The sequence below is a fragment of the Ischnura elegans genome, chromosome 6 (genome assembly GCF_921293095.1).
Source record: "Ischnura elegans chromosome 6, ioIscEleg1.1, whole genome shotgun sequence".
In the NCBI taxonomy this organism is placed as follows: domain Eukaryota; kingdom Metazoa; phylum Arthropoda; class Insecta; order Odonata; family Coenagrionidae; genus Ischnura; species Ischnura elegans.
Window position 1 is genome coordinate 28,631,081 of NC_060251.1, and position 26,184 is coordinate 28,657,264.

General features: G+C 41.0%; 1 protein-coding gene across 6 annotated transcripts in view; it reads left to right on the plus strand.

Annotated features, from left to right (window-relative positions):
- LOC124160239 (rap guanine nucleotide exchange factor 2) overlaps window positions 1–26,184 on the plus strand; it is a 942,071-nt gene that overhangs the window by 337,552 nt on the left and 578,335 nt on the right. The window contains exon 1 of one of the 6 annotated variants that reach the window (XR_006865126.1): window positions 18,240–19,607. The exons of the other annotated variants lie outside the window; for them this stretch is intronic. The gene's annotated coding sequence lies outside the window, so the exon portion shown is untranslated. Of the gene's footprint in view, window positions 1–18,239; window positions 19,608–26,184 lie in introns of those variants that run through there. 6 annotated transcript variants of the gene reach the window in all.

Below are 26,184 nucleotides of genomic sequence, written 5' to 3' on the forward strand. Positions count from 1 at the left end.
ATGTATGTAGACATGATGGAATGATGATGACAACCGTCGAGGAACAAGTAGATTGCAGGGATGGAAAAGAAAGACCGTGGATAATTGTATTATTATTATTACAGTATTATACCGATAAAGGTAGGTTTCCATGGAGTACTAAAGAAGTTATCTGGGAGCCTCCCTTTCCTTCCAGCACTGCCTTCTTTAATTCACTATAAGGCTTACTCTCCTTCAATCTATCCAAAAATCCTATTCTTTTCCTTCCCCTCCCTCGTTTACCTAACATTCTACCCTCTAACACCATTTTTAACAGCCCCTACCTGCTAAGTATTCGCTCCATCCATACATTTTGTCTCCTCCGTATCTCATCTAAAAGCTGCCTCTCCTCGCCAACCATATCCAGCACTTCGTCGTTCCTGTTCCTCTCCGTCCATTTCACCCTCTCCATTCTTCTCCATACCCACATCTCGAATGCCTCCAATCTTCTCTCGACTTCGTTCCTCTATGTCCACGTTTCCGCACCGTAGAGCGCTACAAGAGAAGGTAAATAAGGATGTGAAAGAGAAGAAATATGTACTTGTGAAAAAATAAGCTCGCTGAAGAATTCAGTGAAAAGCTGAGTCGAACCAATCTTAGGATTGTTGACCAGTGATGATAATCTTTCAAAGCGTCTCTCATGAGAGCAGTGGCGTGGTAATTATGTATGATGTGCGACATGTGACTGAAATCAGAAGGGAGAAAAAGTCCATAATTCGGAAATGACATACTCAGGTATTAAATCGCTTACATGCCAAACTCTAGTCTAATGCGTTGCTCTGCCGGCTGACGTGGATTCACAATGAAATTCACGTATTTTTACGCACGATCATTTAATGTATTTTAGCATAAAAAATAATTGTTTAAATATTATTAAAGGCGAATTTCGTGTTAGGAACACGTTGCTGCTACTTGCGTGTGATTTCCGTGGTATTTGCAGGAAGGAATTTGGGATATATGATCCCTTGCTACGTTTATAAAGAGTATTACTCAGGACAAACCTCTCAGTACCTAAAAAATAGGGTTTCGTAACAAAAATTATATTTTGAAAATAACGTACAGTTCTGTGCACTTGGTAGCCATGCGGATAGTAAAATAAACCAGTTTAGAATTTGATTACACGGAAATTTTAGATACCAAATGTAATTTTTCCAAAAAAATGTATGAAGTAATTGTTTATACATGCAAGCACACAAAAATTGTTGAAATAGAACTGAAAGAGAGGGTTTAAGAAAAATTTATTTTTATCTAACTAATCAAAATTGATGTAATTATGAAAAATATAACAGTGTGACATAGCAGCTAACAAGCAAACTAATCAAGAACATTAAAGATGCGTTCATTCAATTTTCTTAATTTGTTTTTTTTTCAAATTTAAATTTTTGTTAAAAAGATTTTATTGGATATTCTTTTCACTGTAAAATAATTTTTTAACACTTGATGTTTTATATTTATTGTACCTCTCATATTTTCGCTTAACCTCAAGAGTTCGTTATTGAATAAAAATAAAAAAGAAATTTTGGTGAATTTTCAAAATTAGCATAAAAAATAATATTGGTCGTAACTCCCTGTGATCGTGAGTAGGGAAGTACCTTTACTGACTGATTTTATTCGAAAAAAGCTTCGCGGTGATTTGGTTGGGCCGATGTGTATTCCAATCGCATTCCTCCTCTCTTTCAACGTGAGATGAGTGAGTCTTTTTTTTTTTTTGTTGTCCCCTTCGAATGGGCCGGGAGCCAAGAGAAGACTCCACGTTCCTCGTGGATGCATTGGCGCGCGCGCTGGAAGATGAAAGGGCGCTGCGCACAGTGTGTGTTTTGGCACCCACCACGGAGAGGGCGTGTTGTGATAATGCAGCTCTTAGCCCTTTGGGATGGGTGGGTGTCACTCTTAAGCGCCCGCGAACACATTATGTCCACAGGTTTTCCTCCCGTCCGCGTTCGGTGCTGGGTATCGCGGCTGGAGGGCTGCCAACCCCATCCAAAAGCCTCTTCCTCGTGATGATGGAAGAGCATGGGAATCCCCAATGATTCCGATTTTTCCCTTTACCTTTTTTTTAAGTGACAGGCGAGATGGATTCCTACGCCATTGTTGACGGAAAAGTTGCATATAGCCGGCTTTGCGAGGTATTATAACCTTGTTTAAGGTATTCCAGCGATCAGTGTCGTAACTATGCGGGGGATGAGGGGATGTATCCCCCCCCCCCAAAGCTTCAGAGAAATCAAAAAATAATTTAAATTTCTTGTCTGGATTTGATGTATACTAACTGCGTCTGATTAAAGTTAAATTTTAAGTGCCAAAATGATGCAAAATGCATTTTCAGGCATGCTATTTTTCAAAAATGTTCCTTAAATCCCCGTTTCCAAGGGGGGTTTGCCCCCACTAACCCCTCTCATCCCCCCAAAAGCCCCCACACCCCCCCCCCAAAGCCCCGTCATCCCCCTCCAAAGCTAATTCCTATGTACGCCACTGCTACCGATTGAGACTGGTTTCCATGAAGTTTTTAAGAAATATCCTTGCCTCTACGCCCCTGTTCATGAACTTCCTTCTTCAATCACAACTATGCCTACTCAGGGGCGCAGCTAGGAATTAAGCCTCGAGTGAGTTTAGGTGCAACTAGTACAGGGGTGTGTGGGGGTATGGAATACCTGCCAGGATAAGCGGTAGGTGCGAGATTAATAGATTTCGGAATTTTCGATCGAATCAAAGTTACCGATTTTTTAGATAAGCGGTTCAAAATGGCAAGTTTTACGGCTTTCTGAGGGATATTTTATTAATCCTTACACTATTCTATAAGTAATATCAATCCAGTCAAGTAAAATGGATAAAACTTAAAAATTTCTCTGAGCTCTGCGTTGGGGGGGGGGGTTTCCCCCAAAATCCCCCACTCGCTGCGCCGCTGTGCCTACACCCTTTCATTCCATCTCAAATATCCACCTCTCTCTTTTCCTCTGACTCGTTTACCCGACATTCTACCCTCTAATACCGTTTTCAGCACCCCTTTTCCCGCTAAGTAGTCACTCCATCCATACCTTCTCTCTCTTTATCTTATCTAGGAGCTTACTCTCCACACCCACCATATTCAACACACCTTCGTTCCTATTCCTCTCCGTCCACTTCACCTTCTCCATTCTTGTCCGTACCTGTATCTCGAATGCTTCTAATCTTCTCTCGTCTTCATTCCTATTTTCCAGGAATCCCCAAAGTTACCGATTTAAACCTATTTTTTTAGAGTGGTAGGCGAGATGAATTCCTACGCCAATGTACACGGAGAAGTATAATATGGTCGACTTTCCGAGGCATCATAACGAGGAATATGTGACTCAAGATAAAATTAGGTGGGGAAAAAGTTGAGCTGGTAGAGCAATTAAGTAATTTGGGAAGCACAAAAGAAGAAAACGGATACTGCAGTAAGGACATCAGGAAGAGAGTTGCGTTAGCATAGGAGGCGTTCATGAACAGGAAGGAGCTCATCTGAAGAGTCTGATCTGGAGTGTAGCGATATACGGTGCTGAAACAAGGAAACTCAGGTAGGAGTATGAGAAGAGACTGGAGGCGTTCGAAATGTTGGTATGGATAAGAATGGAGAAGCTGAAGTGGATCGAGAGGAGTAGAAACGACGAAGTTCCGGATATGGTGGGTGAGGAGAGAATGCTTTTAGACGAGAGGAAGAAAGTATGGTTGGAGCGAGTACTTAGCGGGTAGGGAATGTTGGAAAGTGTTAGAGGGAAGAATGTTGGGTAAACGAGGGGGATGAGGGAAGAAAATAGCATTTTTAGATATAATGAAATGTCGTAGGTCTTATTGTGCATTGAAGAGGGAAGTGCATGAAGGGAGGGGATACTGCCGGAATACTTATTAAGTACTCTACGTACTTAAATGTTCATCTTCCACAAGACCAAACTATTAAATGCTCTACTGATTTCACTTTCTTATGGTATAATCAGTGACGCTTATTATTTTACTTATGCAACATATGATGACATTTCTTGGCGACTTCGGTAGTGCTCTGTATGCTCTAAGTTTGAGTGAATTAGATATTATTAGTTAATCGGAATGAGAAAGCCGGCTACCCACCAGCGGAGTCCGGGGAAGAGGGGGCCGGCTTGTGGCCTCATTCAACCCAGGTTAAATAAACTCAAGTCAAGTCAAGTCAAGTCCGGGTTCTAATCCCGTCGGTGGTGGAGATTTTTTCAGATCACTGCTTGTGTGCTATGCGAAAGGCAGTTCAAGTTTAGTACCCCGTCTGTCGGATGAGACGTTGAGCCTTGGTCCCCATTACGACTTTCGTTAAAAGCAGGCTATTGCCGTCGCCGGGCTTTGGGTCTCAGCTGGCCAAAGTTGTAAGTCGCCTACTCCTAATTCTATACTATACTATTAGTCTTGTCTAGGACGTAAATTTATTTGTTTAGTATCCAGTAACGCCCAAAATCGTAAATATTATTGCTTAGGTACTTAGATATTAGAAGTACGAAGGACAATATTGCAAAAAAAACTTTCAGAAATTTAACGGCTACAGAAAGAAAAGCTAAAGAACGGCTAAAGAACTGCAAGAATTCCTTTGACGACTTCCTGCTGCAAGAATTATTTTTTGACGACTTAAATGTATTCCTTATTCCGTCAATCACGCGAGAATATTCCTCGTGGAAAGTCTACCCAATTACGGAATTAAATAAAATAACGGAAATTCCTTTTCATTGAAGTTGAGAAGGAACTCTTGTTTCAATATTCAATGCTATTAGTAGTATAAATAAGCAGTATAGTAGTATAAAGGAGTAGCTTGGATAGTGGCTCCGAAATGTAGTCCGGAAAATCTTTTCTCATCTTCAGTGCTTGTCAACTCATCGGCCTCAATTTTTTTGCTCATTTCTTTTGGACAAAAAAACGAAAGTAAAAGATTACAATGTCATAATTTTGAAATCGCCGTTCTGCAGAGTCCAGTAACTCACCCAAACCAGCCAGTTGACTTAAACAATGAATTTTTGGACATTTTTTCGTTTTCCATGTAAAGAGTTGTTTATGTGACAAAGGAAAACTTAATCTAACAATTAGACAATTGAGCAAAAATCATTTTCATGGCTGTAGAGGCATTATTAAATTACACTTTGAAGAAGTTTATGAAATGTGATATCATTTTTAATATTTGATTTCTTATTTTCGAAATTTTTATAATTTTTTAACTACCAAACTTTTTTCTTTTAGTTGCATTCCCAAAAGATATTTTCGTATTCATTTTTCTGTTTCCTCGTTCTCTTTCAAGATTAATAATTACCCTCATTCCTAAGATTATGATGAGGTTTAGACATATGATATTATAAAATGATATCCTACGTCATGTCAGATAAACTTGTGGTCCGCCAACTTTAGATTCCCGGGTGCTATTCAAAAATATGCATGGGACTCGTGAGGAATCTCCTTGAAGTCCCGCTGTTAGCCGCAAGATGTCGACACCATGCGGAGTGCACGCTCCTGCGTTGGAGGTAATGGCGCTCGCGTGAGTGGGTACCTCGTTGAAATCACTCACAATCAGCCTCTCGCTACCGCTAACATTCAAGTCTGTTTTCCCTTTTCTTCATTCATCATCTCCATTGCATAGCTACTTCTTCATAATCATAAGTCATACTCACCAGTGGCGTTTAATGATCCTCAACTTGCATTTTGCTCCATTATAATGCTAATAAATTGTCGTATCAATAGGCTCAAATTTCTCTTCATACGCTTCTATCATTCTTCTTTAAAATTCGAAGTTCCTTGTTTGTTGCCACCCCTATCCATTATTATATCGTATTACTATAGTTTTGTCTTCATCTGAGTATTCGGAGTGATAGATTGTAATTTAGTTATTGTTTTCATTCTTCAACCTCTATTTATATATTTTATATATTGTTTCGACGAGGATATTTTGCTTCGAGATTAAAGGATATTTTCTCTCACTTGTAAATTACAGTATCTTATCACGAGGGTAAAATGTTCGTCTGTTATGTTCTGTATTTGATACATCGATGCTGTCTTTGGTGGCATAATGTAGGAATGTAAATTTTAAAGTATTACACTGGCATAGTTGACTCATTGCCGGAAATCTTAACTGCATATTTACTTGATTACCTGATTCACTTCATGTAACTGAAGAGCATGTGATTGACTGGTACTTCTTTTATAAATGAACTGTGGCCATCCATTTAAAACGCTGAAGTGGTTGATATTCCCTGCGAATATCACTCCAGTCATCCGTGAAGCCATCTCTCAACTTTTCCGTGACGTAAATTATCCATTGATAGGGTCCTTTTCATCTCTTACTCCAAACTCGCTGAGAAACGTTTCAAAGTCTTAGTGAAGAACCGAGTACAAAAAAACCTAGTGGAGACCACTCCCTACTTTTTTGTGCTACCACATAGGAGGGGTGGTTCCCCTCCTCCCCCCTGAGTTTTTTTCATCCACTTTTCATTGATATTCTAGTGGCCTTACCTCTGCCCCCCAGTGATGCCTTTTTCTACCCCTCGCTAGGGTGGGAAGGGGGTCTCGAACTCCCAGAATCCCCTCTTTCCTCACCGTATTCCAAAACTTTCTGGTCTTTGCCGAATTCCGATCCCCTAAGGCTTTTTGCCCCTCCGAATCTGTGATGGTTGGGCAAAGATGATGAGGCGGAAAGAGAGTATAAAGAGTGGTTGATTCTTAGAAGAATGAATCGGAAACATGGCAGAGGTACAGCAAGTACACACACCGCATGCAGAGTCTCTGTGCTGGTATGTGTGCTTGCATACTTTCGGCCCCTCCTGCATTTGTTTGCGTGGGGCCACTATAGAGGCAGCTAAGTCGCAATCAGTTTGTGGTCTTTCACATTTTTTTTCTTTCTTGTTTCATGTTTTTTTTTTGCGTTGGGCACCATGGTGATGGGATAGGAGGGGGGTGAAGGCTTGAGGATAGCGGCAGTGGCAAAGCAGAAGGGGGAGTGAAAGAGGAGCGAAGAGGTGTATCCGGTGTGGGCGATAGACTTGGCAACGCCGCCTCCCCCGCTGCTCGGCAACGCTGTCGGACTCTCCTCTTGCTGGTGAAGCGGTGGTGGGGTGAGGACCGGAGGGGAAGTTTGGGATTGGGGTGGGGTGTGAGGGGCGATTGGGAGGGTGGGGGGATCTGTGAGGAGGCGGATGGGAAAGAAAAAGAGAAGGGGAAAGGGAACAAATGGGTAAAGGTGGTGATTTTTTTCACCTTTTTCGGAGGACATTTTCCGCAAATTTTGGGGAGGTTTCGTCAGTCAGGATGTCGATTCTAAGGGAGTTTGTCACTCTTCTAAAGTTATCAGAAAAGTACATTAGCGATCAATAGAGTTTTATTTCACTTGAAATTAGTGGTGGTTGCATAGTTAATTTTGACATTAATTTTCTCAGCCTTATCCTGAGAGGTACTTCAGCATTTTATGTAGAGTTTTCGTCATGATTATGTCAATTTTGAAGTAAGTTTATCATTGTATCACTAATTTTCCCAAACGCTTCCTTACGAAGCCACTTGTTTTTTAAAGCAAGACTATGCAGAAAATGTTATTCCTTTATTTTTCAGAGCGATCATTCCGGGAATTTTTTCGGTAATTTGTCTCATCGATCTGGTGGTCGATTATAGGAATACTTTAATCCTACCTGGAAAATCTTTAAAGTGATTTTTTTGTTATTATGGCATGTTTTTGGGATCTATTAAACATCTATTGCTGCTTTTCATTTAAACATTGCGAAATTCTAAAGAGAAAAAAAAAGCGACTCTAGTTGAATCTCATGCTTTAAGGCCAAACTATTAAAGACCCATGGCAATATATTTAAACTATTTTAGTATACTTATTCTAGCCTCGGGAACAGTTTTTCAAAGGATTTATAGGAAATTTTGTGCAAAATTATGCTAAGTAATGAAACACCTAATCCGAATTTTCTCTGAGTTAGGTATGCAGCGAATTTCGGGGGAATATTTATTTTATTTACTCAAATCATTTTTCACGTACACAAGAGACGCCAATTTAAAGTGAAAAATTTAGCAAAACAAGCAAGAGATAAAATACCATAACAATAAAGAAAATAACAAAGAATGAACCAGTGGTGAGAGGAAAACATTCAATAAGCTGACAATTGGGACAAAGATTTTATGATTAAAGATTTTTTTCGCAGTTTCGGGGAAGAAATTACCGAAAAATTGGGGCGATTATGTTTATTAGGTTACTATTATTGGTGCGTTTTCAGGAACAAATGGCGAATATGAATTTCCTCCTTCAGTGATAACAGGAGGGAACAAGGGAGCATTATTGGACGCTTCCCCATAACCTTTGGTTGGGACGACTACTAAACTCCCTTGTGAACGTGCATGTTTTCCGGGAATGGTCCCGCGTAGTATCATTATTTGCTGCGGGTTAGCGGATTCCTTTGGGCGTGAGATAAGCCAATACCCCTTGTGGATTGCGTAAAGGTGTTCGTTTGATCACAAACACACCAAATATAAAATTTCTCCCGTGGATTTGAAATTTACACCTTAAAATGTAGGATAAATATATTTTTCCTTGGAGGAAAGTTCAGTGAAGTTTTCCATTGTGAAATCAAAAAATAAATTAACTGTCAGACATTTCTTTTTAAGTTATTGAGCATTATTAATTCAGAATTAGGGAGGTAGAGCGTTCCGGAATAAAAATTAGCATCCTGAGACTTCGACAATGATTGGAGTTCACAGACAATCTGCAGAGCACTAGTTCTCTTGATTCATAATACAGTTAACACCCCAAAAACTGTGAAAACCTGTGAGGCAATCAGAAAGAAGTGATACCATAGAAATTTATGAGGGGAGTTATGAGTTAGGGAATGTGTTGAAATCTATTTTCTTGCGATACAACTAGATGTCAGCAGCGATGCACATGGAGACACCTATCTCTTTGTGTCGTAATAGTTGCTATTCCTCTTATATTTATCCACCTATTCTTGAACTAGACACCCCCTGCCTCATTCCTGTAAAAAACAAAACTCCAAAGGCTGGCTGGCGCCCTTTATTTGAATACTCATATCCACGCAAAAACTTCCTTGTGTTTACCAATAAAGTGAAAGTAATTATTTTTCCTGGCCTGATTATGTACGTTTTACGAGGTGGTATTTTGTTTTAAACCCTTTTTTTGTGTGCCTGGGAAATTCCCCCTGAATTGTAAGGAATTTATCGATAAATAGATTTTTTGTGGTGGAATTTTTGTACGTTTTTTCTATATATTTGATTTCCCTATAAAGTCAGCTGTGAGAATGTCAATGGATTTCTGTCAAGGTCGTCAATATGGAGACGTTTGAGATTCAAGAAGTAAACTCCCAAATTTCGGTGCATTTAATGCACAAATGACCTTGAACTTCGTACTGAATAGCGCCCCGTCGCATAGTTATAACTATTCACCAAGGATGAAATTAGTCAGTATAAAATCATTTTCCTGATCGGAATTCGCACCCAGATCTCCTGGCTGTAGGACAGGCATGCTCTCAGTTACTCTGACAAGTCCTTCTGGTTCTCAAATTCTCTCCAGTTTCTCCTTTTGATGGCCTCCTTCTTCCTCCATTTGACAAATTGGAGAAGAGGATTGAGGGAAGTTCCTGACCTTGGATGAGAAATCTTTTTCCACTAATATCTTACTTCATCTTTTGCCTCTCCGGAAAAAAAATTGGCGGCGGTCTCTCGGAGTCTGGAGTCGCCGATGGGTCTAAGCCTCTCATCAACTACCAGACTCTTCTCGCTGGAACCTCTTTTGATCTGTTCAAGGGCACTGTTCGTGGTAATGGTTGAGATGGAGAAGGTGTGATGGACGGGGAAGGCTAGGAAGGAGGAAGTGTAAGACATGGTGATGGAAAAGAGGAAACATTTTGAGGTGATAGATAGGATACACCTTTGCCTTGAGCTTACAACCTTGACGCGACGAAAAGGCTTGCGCGTTCCTATGACCCCTAGAACTGCACTGGAAGGTATAATTCTAAATCACTCCCGCTAGGGAATGATTTAGAATTATATCCCCTAGGAATTATATCCACTCCCGCTAGGGAGTGATTTAGATTTATATCTCAGCGGCGCATGAGGGGGGCGTTTAGGGGATTAACACCCCCTCAGAGCTCATAGAAATTTTTAAGTTTAATCTATTAATATTACTTATATAGTAGTGTAAGGATTAATAAAATATCTCTCAGAATGCAGTAAAACTCACAATTTTGAACCGTTTATCTTTATTTTTTATGGCGGAGGATCCCCACACCTCCCGCTAACCCTGGCGGGTATGCCACACCCCCAGGCTCCCCAGTATTAGTTGCGCCTATAACCCCCCCCCCCAGCCTTTATTCCTAGCTGCGCCCCTGGGGCCACTAATGGCCGATAGGTCGAAGGGGAGGACCCAAACGAAAGGTAGTCCACGTGATGGTATCACGTGGAAAACAGTGTTGCAAAGTAAGTGGTAAACCCTAACAAATATATCTTCCTGAAAACACGGGGTAGGCTTTATTGTGAATTTAAGAGGGAAGTCCGTGAAGGGAGGGGGGACTGGCCGGATACTTTTCAAATACTCCATGGAAATCTACCTCAATAGATGGAATACTTAAAAATATAATGTTGTTTCTGTCGCATGATAATCTTGAGTTGTTCCTATTTCATGAGCGGGAAGAGGATGTTGAAAACAGTGGTAGAGGGTAGAATGTTGAGTAAACGAAGGAGAGGAAGGAATAGAAAAAGATTTCGAAATGGAATGAAATGGAGTAGGCCTGTTAGTGACTCAAAAGGGAAATCCATGTAGGAACCCGAGACTTGCGGAATTCTTCTTATTAGTGGCGCAGCAAGGGAGGGTTTAGGGGGGTAAACCCTCCCTTGCTGGGGGGGGGGTAACCCCCCCCCCTAGAGCTCAGAAATATAATTAAGTTTAATCCATTTCACTTATTTGGATCAGTATTACTTATAGCATAGTGTCAGGATTAATCAAATATCCCTCAGAAATTCGTAAAACTCGCCATTTTGAACCGTTATTCTTAATTTTTTTCTGGAGGAGGGCCCCCGCAACTCCTGCTTACCCTGGAGGGTATGCAATACCCCCACTCCTAAGTATTACTTGCGCCTAAAACCCCCCCTAGTCTTAATTCTTAGCTGCGCCCCTGCTTCTTATATACTCCATGGAAAGCCCACTTAATCAGTAGAATACTTTAATAATAATAATTTCATTTAATGAAATTTGATTCGTCTAAAAAAAACATGCCGACAGGGGCGTGTTTTTGGGCTCGCGGTTTTAAATTGGCAGTGTTCTTGATGAGTCGTAGTCTAGTGCGCTGATGGGCCTCAATTTCTCCTCCATTCAATAACTCCCCCCGCTGGTACCTCTCTCGTTCGCCTCGATGGCACTGTTCAAGTGTTTTGGGTCCACTTCCTGTCCTTCCTCCTCTCCTCCTGCCATTCGTCCCTCTCCCATTTCTCCAACAAACATTTCCCATCGCCCCTTTTTGCCCTTCAAGCGAACGCTCCCTTTCGCAATGTTAAGCCCTCGCCCGTTTACGTAATGCGTTCTTCTGCTGTTCATGACAGCATCGGCGCCACTGCCGCGTGCGGTATGCATCGGCCGTGGACTGCGCCCGACCGCGCGTGAATCGGGCCTCTAGGGCCACTGTGCAACGTAACTACTGGGGCGGACTGCACTACGCACCTATGAATGAAGGACTCCCTTGCGTCACACATATCGACGTCTACATCGCGCCTAATAGGTAATCCTCTTCGTGGGGCATTAGCAGGGGTTGCGTTTTTTTAACACATAAAAGGAAGCGCTGGCGAGAGATGTAAGCATGAAGCGAATACCTACCTATTTTTTTTCAACGATTATTCTGTCGGTAAAGATAGGTTTACATTTACAAAGGATTTTGTAGATTACTCCGGCCGGATCGACTCATCCAATGGCTTTTGGGATCGACTCATCAAAGAGTCTATTGAAATTAGACTTGCCAAGAATACCGTCAACAGAGATTCCGGATAGGCATTGAGTAACACTTGGAAACCTGTGCTCAAGACTGTCCAAAAGGCTAAGCAAAACCATCACGCCAGCCAATTAGAGCGTGCCGCTGACGACAGCCAATCAGCAGTCACCTGACCACCAGAGTGACTGTATATAAGCAAGTTAAAATTCTCATTCGACACTCACAGCCCTTAGGACGATGACCGAGCCAGACATCGAAACGTCGGCAGTTATGCAGTTCCTGACCCGGTGGTGATCCCGAGAACTCTTCACTAACTCCAGCCTTCTTTCATCTCAACCTGGACATCTCTACTCAATTCGCGAAAAAACCTACTCCCTTTCAATCTATCAAATAATCCTGTTCTCTCCCTTTCCCTCATTCGTTCACTTAATCGCTTCCACTGAAATGACGAGTTTATCTCGTCATAAACTTCCGATATCAAATCACGCAATGCGAGGGTGGCTCGTCATCAGACTTTCATGATTTTAGCACTGCTTAGGGGAATAATATAAATATTTTGAAAATTTAACAATGTTAAGACATCCACAATTTACTCGAAAAACTCATATTTCATGAAATATGATGCATTGGAAGAAATGAAATGATTTTATACGAGAAGCGATAGCTGTGTTCTCGATGTTTGATAATCACTTTTTATTTCACTGTTCTACGTTGATTACAAAGTAAAAAAATGTAGTTTCATTTCCTACCATTCTATTGAAAATGAACATCAGAAAAAATAAATAGGGGGTAGGAGCACGATATCTAAAGAATAAATTGTTATTGTTGTTTTTAGGGTGCGTCGACATCTTAGGTCATTTTGCTCTAACAAATAAAGTTAAGTGAAAGGGGTTAACATTCTACCCTCTACCACAGTTTTCAACATCCCCTCCCTGCTAAGTACTCCTCTCATCCATACCTTCTGTCTCCTCCGTACCTCATCTAAAAGCTGCTTCTCCTCGCCAACCATATCCAGCACTTCGTCGTTCCTTTTCCTCTCCGTACATTTCACCTTCTCCATTCTTCTTTATACTCTCATCTCGAATGCCTCCAATCTTCTCTCGTCTTCTTTCCTCAGTGTCCACGTTTCCGAACCGTAGAGAGCTACACTCGACATCAAAATCTTCACTAACCTTTTCTTTAAACTCTTACATAACGAGCCTATCGTCAGCTCTTTCCTATTCATAAACGATTCTTTTTTTAACGCAATCCTTCGCTTGATTTCCTTACTACCGTATCCGATATCCTCTAGTGTGCAGTTCTTCGATGCTCGAGTGACCATCTACTTTTATCCTGGGGCTCTTATTCCTTACTCGCGATGCTTTGTTAATGCTAAAGCAATACTATCTCTGTAGTAGAGAGTTGAAAGTTATGTGACGTCGATTGATAGATTGATTGATAATTTGGTTCTAATGGTGAATCGTTAAAAACATTTTACGTCAGTTATGAATTCGGAAGTTTTTAAGGTGTCCATGGTGGACTTGCCGTTAAACATTAAAATCCTGTTGTTGTAAACGTTTTCCACCGTTTAAGAAATACTTAGTATTTTCTTGAACAAAATTATTATTACTGTAGGTTCTCCACCGTTGGAGGTGGTTTGACGTTTTTTTTTTTTATCCCTCCGGCCCTCCCAAAATCGACCTCTTGACTGCGGAAAGAGACCTTTTATTTTTTATTCTACCCATGATCAATGTTATCTTCCCCCTCCTCTCGAGCTACGTAATTGTTCCTTAGAGATATCAGGTATAGAATACCTTTGTGAATGGAAAAATGTCATCTAGAGGATCGCTATGTGAAAGTGTAGATAAAAGGTTGGCAAAGAGTGCTGTATGGAGCGTAGCGTTCCACGGGTTCAGTAATCGAAAAAATGGAATAGTAAATATTCTTGTCTTATTAATTAAATAATACATTTCAATATTTCCACTGAATTTATTTTCGCACCACTCGTTTTCCTGCTGCAACATTTTCTAATGACACTTGAAAATGTTGCTATGACGACGAAAGGCACTTCAAGATGTTGTTGTAACAACGTAACGCGTAGTAATAAAATAAATTCAGTGGGTACTCCAGGTTGACACAAGTTTCGGAATACAGCCCTTAGACCTTGCGTGTGGAAATATAGGTTTGTAGCATTCTATACCTTGGCATGAAATAGAATGGAGAAGAAAGAGAGGCAATCCCCTTCCTTAAAAAATGTTGAAAACGAAAGGAGTGTAGAAAGTGAAGCGTGTGGCTCTAGAGCTGATCCTCCTGTGCCTTATCAGCTCCTTTCCTGCGCATTCTCCTCTTCCTTATCTAACCGCTTAATCGGATTCGAAGATAAACAAGTAGTGACGCTCCCGTGACTACCTCTGTCCTTTATCTTACTTGCTCACCCTGCGTCTCCGTTTTCTCGCTTCTGAATTATTATGTTCATACGTACAGGAAGCTTCGTATGTACCAGGACACTGTCATTTCTCGAAGCATCACCGCTTATCGAGAGAAATAATAGGGTAGATTCCTTCATCAAAGAAAACGAAATGCATTGATTGCGATTCGTTACCCACCATTAGTGTATTTGTAATATACAAATTATTTGGTTTTAGAAATACAGGTTTAGACGAATGGCAAGGCTCAATTTTATCCTCATTTGAAAAAGGCCAGATTGGCGCCCATCCGATGCCACTCCACGTGACGTCACAGGGACCTAGTTTCTATACGAGTAGATAGGAGTTTTACATCGTGTGAGATTACCAATGCATGCATGAGGCACAGATCTCAGGGAAACGTGTCTTAATAATCACCTATTAAAACTGGCTAAGGTCGGAAAGTTTTCCTCGTTTGATAAGGTATTAATAATCCTTATTTAAGCCAAGCGCTACCAGCTAGCATGGTACTCTGCTACCTGCTAGCATCCTGCGTCGTGTCAGCGCTCAGAGCCTCGCCCCAAGGTCACCTCACTTGCGGCAGCGGGAACCAGAACGACGTCACGCGGGAGTTTTCCCGGCATTCAAACTTACCTGTCGCGTTTTCGCGCGCTTGACAGTTTTCACTTTTCATTTAATCGGGAAAAATAGATATCGTCATTTTAAAATCTAAAAGCGTGAAATACGTACTCCAGGAGTAATAATCTTTCGATTTAGGCAATAAAAAAATAATAGGAAACCACCCCATTAGGTTAGCGGAAGAGAGGGAGGAAAGGAAAAGTATTTACGGATTGGGTGAAAATATGTTCAATATATACTATGATGACAGTTGAAACCTTAGTTGATGTTGTAGATACAGGGTATGAAATAGTGGTGCATACTCTTGCCTTCTTCAAAAACAAACGTAACTGGCTGATCATTTATAATTTAAATTTATTTAATATTGGACAATGTGATGGAAGAGGGTGAGTGCTTGAGTGTTTCCCACGCTGTTTTGTTCCCTTTATAATAGCATTCAAATATTTGGACTGTTTGTTTACCACAATATTCATAGTCTCCGTTTTGTGGAGAACAATACATCTTCTGGTAAATATGGATGGCCTTATCTCTCCTACTGTGAGATTAACAGTTGCTATCGCGGCAGAAGTTATCTCTGCTTTGGCCTTGCTGGCGAATAATGTTCGCTTCCAAGTTAAAAATAAATTAGTGAAATTTAAAGGGAGATAACATTTCGCCGGTAATGTGAGTTTATTAATGTGAAAATGCAGTCCTTGTTCTTTTATCTGCTAGTTTATCCTACAAAAATATGATTTAATTTACTCATACTTCGGCGTATGCTCTGCGTAAACCCTCTGTTATTATGGTTTAAAATGTTTCGTCGATTTTTATAAATGCGTTTGCCTGGACGTCATAGAAGAAAATACGAGTGGGATATTTTTTCTGGCGTCCGGGATTCCATTATGAATTATAGGAATTAATTATGCATCGTTATGTTTGGAATTTATAGTATATCCAAGTCAAAATATCCCCTGGAAACCAGGTATGCATCGTTTAAGTGCTCATTTGACTCCTGTAAATCATCAGGAGAATCTGTCACTTAACCATTTCGTGAATATCTTCCAGTGTATGATTTCTCTTTTAGAATTTTATGGAACCTTGGTGTATCAAACCTTTGTTCATAATTTTCTTCTCGGAAAACTAGCAGTATATGCACGTTTCTGGGGATGTATTGTCATTGAGGATACAATGGTACGGACTGTAATTGAACTGCTCAAGGAAGTTAGGAATTCTTATCTCAGTAGGAGGATTTTTTTACCTAGGCCGTAATGAAATAGAAGCTACTTGAACATTTGCTTCAGGCACGATATGGTAGAACTTATCAATGTCGAATGAAGCTTTGCAATTTTCCTATAATATATTTTTAGCTCGTTGCTTACACTTAAACATCAATGATATATCTGCTCATATATCAATGATAAAACTGCTCAGCTTATTCTTCTTCTGCTTGTATTCAGCAAAAGATACTTTGATCAACAGGTTGTATCGATGCCCCCTATCGATTTCGACCTCTAAACATAACATTTTAGGAGATAATCTAAGGAGGTCCTGTCTGATCTGTGACCTGATAATCAGTCACCCGCAAGTGTTCTCGAAGTGGCAAAATTTTATAGGTTTTTTTTTTTCCTTTATCTGGGCCTATGACGTCTAATGCCTTTAACACGCTGAGTGCCAATTCCGAGGGATCGTGGTTCAGGTTCAGGTCAAGGAAACCTGACGAAGAGGAGAGGTACGACGAAGTGCTGGACGTGGCGGATGAGGAGAGGCAGCTTCTCGATGAGATACTCATGAGACAGGAGGTATGGATGGAGCGAATACTGAGCGGGGAGATGTTGAAAACAGTGTTGGAGGATAGAATGCTGAGTAAACGAGGAATAGAAAGGAAGGGAAAAATTTGTTTTAAGATATAATCATAGAGTAAGTATATATACTTACTCTATGATATAATTAAAGAGAGTTGTCGTTTTTGTGAATTTAAGAGGGAAGTCTATGAAGGGAGTGGAGACAGCTGAATACTTGTTGAATATTGAACAACCTACCTTAACCCTATTAGTACCACAGTACTACTTGAAGTGGCACCGGGGAGAAATGCCCAAGGTTTCTAAGTTTAAAAAAGTGTAACATCTTCGAGAAAAATTTTCTATCACGCTATTATTTTGTGTATCGACATGCTGTTTTTTTAAATTTCACTCGTATTGTATTATTTTTTAAACTGTACAATCGTTTAAAGAAAGGCTGGACATTCTCCTATTTGAAGTCTAGGGCTTAAGTTAGTCCTCTCAACTTATTGAAGTTATCATCTTAAATTTGTGATGCTATCAAAACTTTCAACATAAATACATTATTATTAGAAACATTTATTACAATTATCTGTATATAAGTGTGCGTTCATTATGGTCGGTGTTAAAGCTTATGTTTTTGTGTTATTAATATTGAATATTTTATCTTTTTTTGACTAAATATTTACTACTTGTTAGCCTAGCAATAATCTCTATAATGCCATATTTTTGTCAAAATGTTATATTTTTAAAGTAGAACATTTTATGTATTTTTTATTCTTTCGCTCATTAGGTTTTACCTAGAGCATAGTAACAATATTCATTCATACCATTAATCCTCATTTTGTAATTCAAAAGTTTTTGATAGAACGTAAGGGAGTAGGCCTTATTGTGAATTGAGGAGGGAAGTGGTTGATGGGGAGGGAAGATACGGAATTCTTCTCAAGTACTCCTTGAAAACCTATCTTAATCGGTAGATTACTTTAATAATAATAAGTTGCTTCATAATTATTAATTTGTAGAAATAAACTACCTCAAAGCCGATATTTCGGCCAGTGGCACTTGACTGAGAAGCAGTGGTCGATATATCGGCCCGCGGTATTAAGAGGGTTAATCAGTAGATTACTTCAACAATAAAAAGTGGAAGGTTCGATCCCATTCACGGAGCATCCACTGTCCCGCGCGTATTCACCGTCTCCCGCTCTTTTTACCAACTATGATGCCCGCTAGCAGGTTAGTTTTGTGTGTCTGAGGTGGTCGCCACTGTCTCCCCTCCTTAGCTTCTTTAACCCGCCACCCCTACCGCGCCATCACTCTAACCCCCCACTGCAACCCACCCACTCCATCTCCCAGCTCATTCTCCGTGCGCTCCCCACACCCCTGAACATCCTGAAGGCCCTCACAAACTACCCCTCCGTCGCCGGCCGCCAATCCGCCCCTACCATCCCGTACGGTGCTGCCCCCATCTCGCTTCTCCCGCTCTTTCCCAACCGCACAGTCCTTCCGTGGACTCCGGTTGGTTAGCGTGACTGTGTTGTCGCGACCGAGAGTCGCCACGGCAACTGGCCGCGCGAGTGATCGGCAAGTGGTTGCCCGTAGTTGTCGTCATCAAGTTAGCAGTGATCGTGTTATTGTGTCTGCGTGTGTGTTTTACTCAACGTCGCCGTTGTCAAACGACTTATTTCGTGAATCGGAGGATGTTCGACGAAATGTCAACGTGTCGATCAGAGTGAAGTGAGTTGGTCCAAGGCGGAACTTGGCTGGAGTGACGTGTTCATTCCATTTGGATTTACTCTCACGCGCTGAGTTTGATGAGCAACGAGGAAAACAGTCGATTCCAGTGATTGAATTGGAGGATATTCTCTCTTTTCCTTGTTTTGAGAAACAGAACTATCTGTGGTGCCGTCCCAGCATATGGGGTTACTGTTAACAGGCTGCATCAATTATGTGAATAGGTGCAACTGTTGCTGGCCATTGAAGTTTATTCTCTTGCTGTGAATGTAGTTGCTTGCTGAATGCTTTTCTTTGTCCCAGATATCGTGTTCTCGCAAGATATTGTGCTGTGCGAAATTACCTGTGGGATGAACGACAATTATGTGGTGATTTGGTCAGCCGACCGACTGTATTGACTCATACGAGTCAGTCTCGTTTTTTCCGTGCTCTGGAATGAGCGGCCTTGCTGCGGAAACTTGTTAGCTCTCTTCCGTATAAAACTTCTCTTGTCCACCTTGGTGGTGGACGGTAATGATATTGTGCAGCGGTGGAAACGAATTTCTGTTACCACGACAGCATTGATGCCGATGCGTGTGTTGTTTCCTGCAACCTTCTGTTTTCAATTCAACTCTGAAAGCCGCCTTTGTGCACCGTAGTCCTCTGCTATTTCATTTTACGCATCGCTGAAGCGAGACAAAGAGAGTGTATTCAAGTGCGGAAGCTACCATAGAAGCTAGTGAAGGCTTTTCTGTTGCCATTGCTGTGCCCCTATATTAAAAATCCCTGTGCCTACTCCCCAGGAAAAGAAATCTCGTCCCAACCAACCAGGGATTGCCTGCCAGGTGTTAGCCGTGCATATACACATACCTGCAGACGTGGTGCAGAAATGGTGGTGGTCGTGAATCGCTCCGATTTCTCTTCGGAAGCAGTATCTCGGCAGTGATATCTCCAAAGAGCTTGTTGTGTTCTTTGGCGTTAGTGTGTGTGTTTTTATGTGTTGGATTTAGATACTCCGTTCCGACCGGCAGCTGGTGGATTATCATTTTCGGTTTTTTGTTCTGTTTACCATTTTGGATTTTTCCTCATCGTCATCGCTTCGGATGAGGCTGTATTCCACCCGGATTGTTTTGACTTCACTCTAGATCTTTGGAGAATTATGAAAGGTGAGCCTTTTGGAGACTGATGTTTGTTTTGATCTCTTAATTGAATGCAATTATCAATTGAAGATGTACATCTTTCGGACTTTCCTTCGCGTCGGTCCTAATCTCGGACTACAGATTTTTTTTAGAAATTCGCCTTTTTATTGTTCGTTAAGCTATTCCGCTGTCCGTTCAAGTTGTGAAACTATTGATGGCTACGTTTTTTCTCTCCGTCGGTGTTCTCTCCTGTGATTTTCCAGGTTTTTTTAAGGTCTCATAAAATATTTATTGCAATCCTGTCTGTTGCGTTTCTTTGGTGTTTTCGTTACGTTTGTTTACGACTCGTGGTGCTATTGAGTTGCCAACCAACGGTGAGAAAGGGTTTGCAATGCTCTGGCATATGGGATAGAAGGGCATATAAGTGTTACGTACTGTTTTCTTGGCCGATAGGAGGAGAGTAGTTTATCATGCGCGGTGATCAAGGTGTTGTGTAAACTGAATGCACGTGTATAAGTGTAATTATTGCAGGTTCTATTTCACCCTCTTGAAGTAACCTTTTCACATTCGCTTTCCTCACGTACGATTTGCTGCTTTGCTCCCCTGAATTCATCTTTTCACGTGAGTTCACTCCTGGATTTTTGCGAATAAGTATTCCATGCTGAACTGCCGGAAAATACCGAAAGGCAACTTGTCATTTCGACAACAATTGGGTGTCGCACATAATGTAAATTTTGTGCTGGAGTTGTTTAATCGAAATACTTTCCAGAAAGCCCACTCTATGTTAGGTTCGATAATCAATGCAATCAGGAAAGTTAGTGCTAAAGCCCCTCTTATTTCCTAAATATTGACGTCATTTTTGTAATTTAATGTAATTTTGATAGTAAATATGTTCAATTTGGTGGTAAGGTGGTCATAAATGGTTGATAATTCTTCCAAACGATCTCTATGAGGAACTCGTGTCATTTTTTGCTACAAGAAAGAACATAAGTTATATATTTCTGCATACTAGTAACATAATATAGTCTATATGTCTTTCAATGCGTCTTTTGTGCTCAAAGCATTGAAATATATTCAAGTCCTCTAGCTATGCTACTTTCCAATGCCTACTTAAAATTATTACGTACTTCGAAACATATTCTCTGGGTTGTGGGGCTTCAGAAAGTTTTGTTCGTGCTCACTCAACATGGCTAGGGCTCGCAATATGTCGCGGATTGTCACTCTGGCGAGCACCTTGGCAAATAGGTGGGACTGTCGCTTCGCTTGAATTAGGAAATGCCTTGGGGCGGTGAATGCAATGCCTGTTGTCTTTGGAGGCAGCACACGGACGGAATACGGGCGTTTCGTTTTCTCGTCGCTGGGAACGACCTCGCTGGCGAAGAACGCCTTTCCCCACTCATTTGTCGTCATCTGGTCGGCCAAGCGGATCGGCCACGGCGCAAGGATCAAGAGGTTGTCGGATTCGCGATCTGTTTATTTATTTGTTCGATCATTCTCAACGCTTTTTCCTCCTCCATGGATAAAACGACTCTGCGACAGTTTATATGCGATTTTGATCCCACGATTGGACAAGGAATGGAGTGAATAATGAAACGCCATGAACTTAAAATCGCCGAAACTAATAATTTCGCCTTATAGTCATGGACAAAGATCTATACCAGCATAATACTCTGCGAGCCATCTCTAGGGTGTTTAGCATAGGGCGATCAACTACCAGCCTGCAGCATGCATGATTATCTCTTCATGCACACCTCACGCTCATAAAAAATATTACGCATAATAACAAAATATACGTCCACATTCATGGTAAGGGAAAATTTGCCAACGGTTACTTATTCCTATAGCTAACACATGCAATGCTAGAACAATGGAAAAATGATAATATGCCATGAGTCGTCCTTGCGAGTGACGCCATTAATTTTATCAATCGTGACAGCGTTGCTGTTCTCAATGACACGAGGAAGTAATGGTAGTTTAAATCTCTCTGTTTTACGGTCTTTCATGATGAATTTCATTCGTTTTTAGATACTTAAATTGTGGTAAGTTAGATTGATATGAGGCAAATCGCCTCCAACTTTTCTCCTCCCACAAGGAACTTCTCTCTCCAGTTTCCTAAAAATTCAACTCATGAGCCGGTGGAATTACCTATAGATTTTAATTTTCGGGCCTACTGGGCCACCCATATTTGTTCATTATGGGGACTATCTTTAGCCTCGCTAATCATTGGTGGGGCCCAACGCAGAGCGTAACCTCGGTGGAAGGAGGCGATCTTCTTCCCCCATCATCCGCTCGAAGGCTGGACCCTGCAGGAACAATCGTTTAAATCCGTATGCGATATCGGTCTCTTATCTCTCTGGCGTATTCAGAATAACAAAGCTTAGTAAAACGTGATATATATCAAGATAGTGGATTATTTGTTGTGGGGAAGGGACAAAATTTAAGGTGGGGTAAGTTTTCACTCGCTTGGTGATACAACCCGGTGGTTAGTTAGAATAGGCGTGGGTGGAGTAAACCCCAAATAAAGTCGCAAACGTGTGAATATCACATATTCAGGGTAGGGGCCCTGTTCCTTTTTCCCTGGACCACTTCGAACTTCGAGAATTTGATATCTGGGTAGGCTTCACTCGGTATTTGAAGCCGGGACCCTTCGGTCTTCAGCCAAACGCCAAGGTATACTCTTTTTATGTTGGAAGGATGACACCCCATGATATTTTTATTTAATTATCATTTTAGCCCCTGTTGTTTACTAGTGAGAGATATCAGTAGAGCTGCATTGCTAAAATATATCCTATCGTGCACTCCTTACCATAACTACATTACATCTACATAAGGCCCTGCGAGCCACCTCTAGGGTGTTTGGCAGGGGGTGATCAATCACCAGCATGCAATTAGAACATGCACACCACACAGTACAAAATACGTCCCGCATACTAACTATTTATGCTACCATATGCTGTTAGAAATAAGAATAAAATTAAAAAACATGCATTAAGTTTTACATAGGTTAGTAGGCTACACTACAAGTCATCTAATCTATTTATGAGTTTTATCGTTGCCGTTATAATTCTTATTGATCGTGGAAAAAAAGGCATACTAAAAACTACTCTCAGCCCATCGTCTCTTTTGACTACCAGTTGTAATTGTTCGTGGCTCGCTCCGTCTGTTGCCTTCGTCGGAATTATAGACCAGTTATCCATTGTCTCTGCGTGTTTGGGTATGGCGTGCGCGAGGCGTGAGTCACGGCCCGAGATGACTCGCTGACGGAGTCGCCTCCCACCCCTCCCCCGCGCCCATGCTTCGCTGGACCACACAGATCGCCACTCATCCCGCGCACATTATTAGCACGCTCGGCCTCCTTCGCTTTCGATCTAATCTTGAAATACATGCGTGAATTAGGGCATTCGTATCTTTGAATCGAGTCATCAAACATTGGCTAAGAGTCTTCATTTTTCATGTCAGTAACGGTAACCAGTGATGATATAGAAGAGTGTACAAAAATTGAAGAGGACCGAGAGCTCTTCATTTAATGCTCATATATCTCATGGTTCATTTTATCGTTTGGAAGGTAATTTTGTGACCAGTGCAGGTCACTTCTCTTTATTCATTAATGTAAGAACCTGACTCATAGTGTGTCACAGTGGCGTAACTATGGAGGGGATGAGGGTATAGATCCCCCCCAAATCATCAAAGAAATAAAAAAGTTATAAAAAATATTGCCTAGTTTTGAAATATAATAACAGCATTTGCTTAAATTAAAATTTTAGTGCCAAAATTGTGTAAAATGTATATTCAAACATGTCATTTTTCAAAAAAATTTCCCGCCCCAGACCATCTCATCCTCCCCCAGGTTATCTCATCCCCCCAAAGCATATTCCTAGTTACGCCACTGGTGTGTCAGATATTGTACTATAGAGTAGGCGCTAATTCCATATTATTTTTTTAGTATATATATTGTACTTATCGTAGAGATATATTTAGAAAAGGCCGGTGAAGAGTCGGATTTGTTGTGAAGCTCTTTTCTATGCGGAAACTTGGACAATTGTAGGACGAGATATGGGTCTGGGGAAGAATGGAGAAGGTGAAATGGGCAGAGAGGGGGAGGAACGAAGAATTGCTAGACATCAGAAGTAATAGTCGATCAGAGGAATCTTATAATAGATGAGATATTGAGGTGACAGCAGGCTTTGGATGGAGCGAGTGCTGAGCGGTGTGGGTATGTCGAAAACCGTGTTTGAGGGTAAAAGTTTGGAAAGGTGGGTAGGGGCAGGAATAGAATATGATTTTTAGGTGGAATTGAAGGAATAAGCCTTGAAGAGGGAAGTTCAATGCAGTGATGGGGCACAATCTTAAACGATAGAATACTTATTATGAAAGCTAGTGGTGAATGGCTAGAAATGATGTAATTTTTTGCCGTTTACCTTCGTTCCGCATGGATAGCTATTGCCTTTTAGCGTTTTAAGCGTGTGATTTCATTATCACCGACGTCCTCATGGCTAGGGTCACGTAGTACCGAACATATAACTAAGATGAATATTCCTCTTCGAACTCATAATCTGATTAATTCTGACGCTAAATGATTGCATACGTTTAAGAAAATACGAATCACTGTATGCGTAGGAAGCTAGGGAGTCATAAATATCATAATATCACTCGATTGACCGCTGTACGCGACTCGATTAAATATTTTACGAGGGGCTTTTCTCTTCATTATTCATTAAGCCGCCTTTGTGGTGAATTTTCCGTTACGTTTACATCGCCGAAACATCTCTTCTTGTCACACAGTTTTCTCCGACATATGCTCTGTCTTTTGCTAGTTCGGTGACGTGTCATTTATTTATAACCGCCGTTTGCCGGCTGCCCCGATTCCGATAACCTACTCACCTCGATCCACAACCTACGTTGTGTACGTTGGCAAGTAGAGATCTTTTTTTTCCACTCTCTCTGGGATTTTTCTTTATTCTACGCGTCAAATGACTAAACAAATATTTTTTGTGACGGGGAGGCATGAAGGATGACAGCTGCATAGCGATGATGATTGCATTGCGATGGAAACGTATTTATTTTTCGAATAATGAAGACGGATAGACCTATAAATGAGGCATTTAAGTACTTGAGGGAAGGCATACTTCTGTCGTGAAAAATATTTAGGAGTGTATAAAATGGTGAAGTGGTATGTCTCGATTTCCATGTTCACATTCACAGGAACTTTTCTGAAAAGGTGATGTTTTCCGTTATTTAACCTTTGAATGAGAAAATCCGTGGCGACTTTCAGAAAAAACACATAGCATTTCCTATAATGCAGTATCTATTTGCTGCATCATTGGACGGAAGGAATTAATGGAGTAGAGCTTCAAATTTTTGGGAACCGTATGCACCATTGCGAGGATTACGTTGATAACTGCACTTAATAGATGAACTAAGAAAAATCGGGTTAGGCAGTCAAACACGAAGAAGTGAATTGTGATTTTCTCTTAGGTATCCGTCGTTAATGAATCTTACAAATTTTGTCATTTGCTAAAAGTGGAAGCTTGTGGGAATATGCTGTTCTTTTCTTTTGTTTGCGTGTATTTCCTCATTTTTGTTCCTCGGAGCGAATGAATATTATTTCGCCATCGACAGTCCTTTGTTTTTCTCTGTTGTTATCTCAAGAATCTTCGTATCGGCGGACGTCCAAAATACTCGGCGTTGTTGCGGTGGCTACCAAGGTCCTTCCACGGAGTCTGCTGACCTATACTTAGATATCCTTTGTCGGCCTGATGGCTCGTCTGCGATAGAGAACGGAAGGCAACTTAATCCGCGGAAGATCTCTCTCCGACTCGCAGACGGCGAACGTGTAAATCGAGTGCCCACTCTTTAAAATTTATGACGTGCGAGTTGTCGGCGCCTTGGAGGAAATGGAAATTAGCGTTTTTGAGTCGCCTTTGATGCAATGCGTGGAAATCTTGCCTTCGAGGGAGAAACGCGAATGTGTGGCAAATTCAACGGTTTAACAGGTCCAAAAGACTATGCGCCCGTGATATTAGGAGTATAAGTAGACGTCGGCGCTCATTTTGTAAACTTGAGGCGCAACCCCGTGGATCAGGTAAAGGTGATGTAAAGCAATGATTCACAGTGTAATAAAGTAGATTGTAATTAACACGGTCCGTACGGCAGTAAACGGAACTAAACTTTGACAATACTTCTATTACATCATATCTCCCTGTAATTGGAAAACAGGTTGCAGTGTGTCATTATTTCAAAATTGGAATCCAGAATAGCCAAAGTACGCAGATATCATTGACATAATTACATTTTATTTAACTCGTCTTTCTCTAGTTACGGCTGGAAGTGTTTTGATAAATGATCATTGTAGTTTCCTCCACTAAATGCACACTTCATCACGTGATTAATGTAACTCAAAACCATAAGAATCATCGAGTTGAATTTTATTTATTTATGTTGCCCCCAGTTGTATATGCCTTATAGTGGATTCAGCTGTTCGGATTGTAAGCGTTTGGAGGCTCAAATCCTCATGTGATTCCCGTCCTACCACCTTTTCCTGGAATCGTATCTAAATATTATTTGGAAATCTGTGTCTCTCGGAGACCAGCTGGCGTGGCGTGTT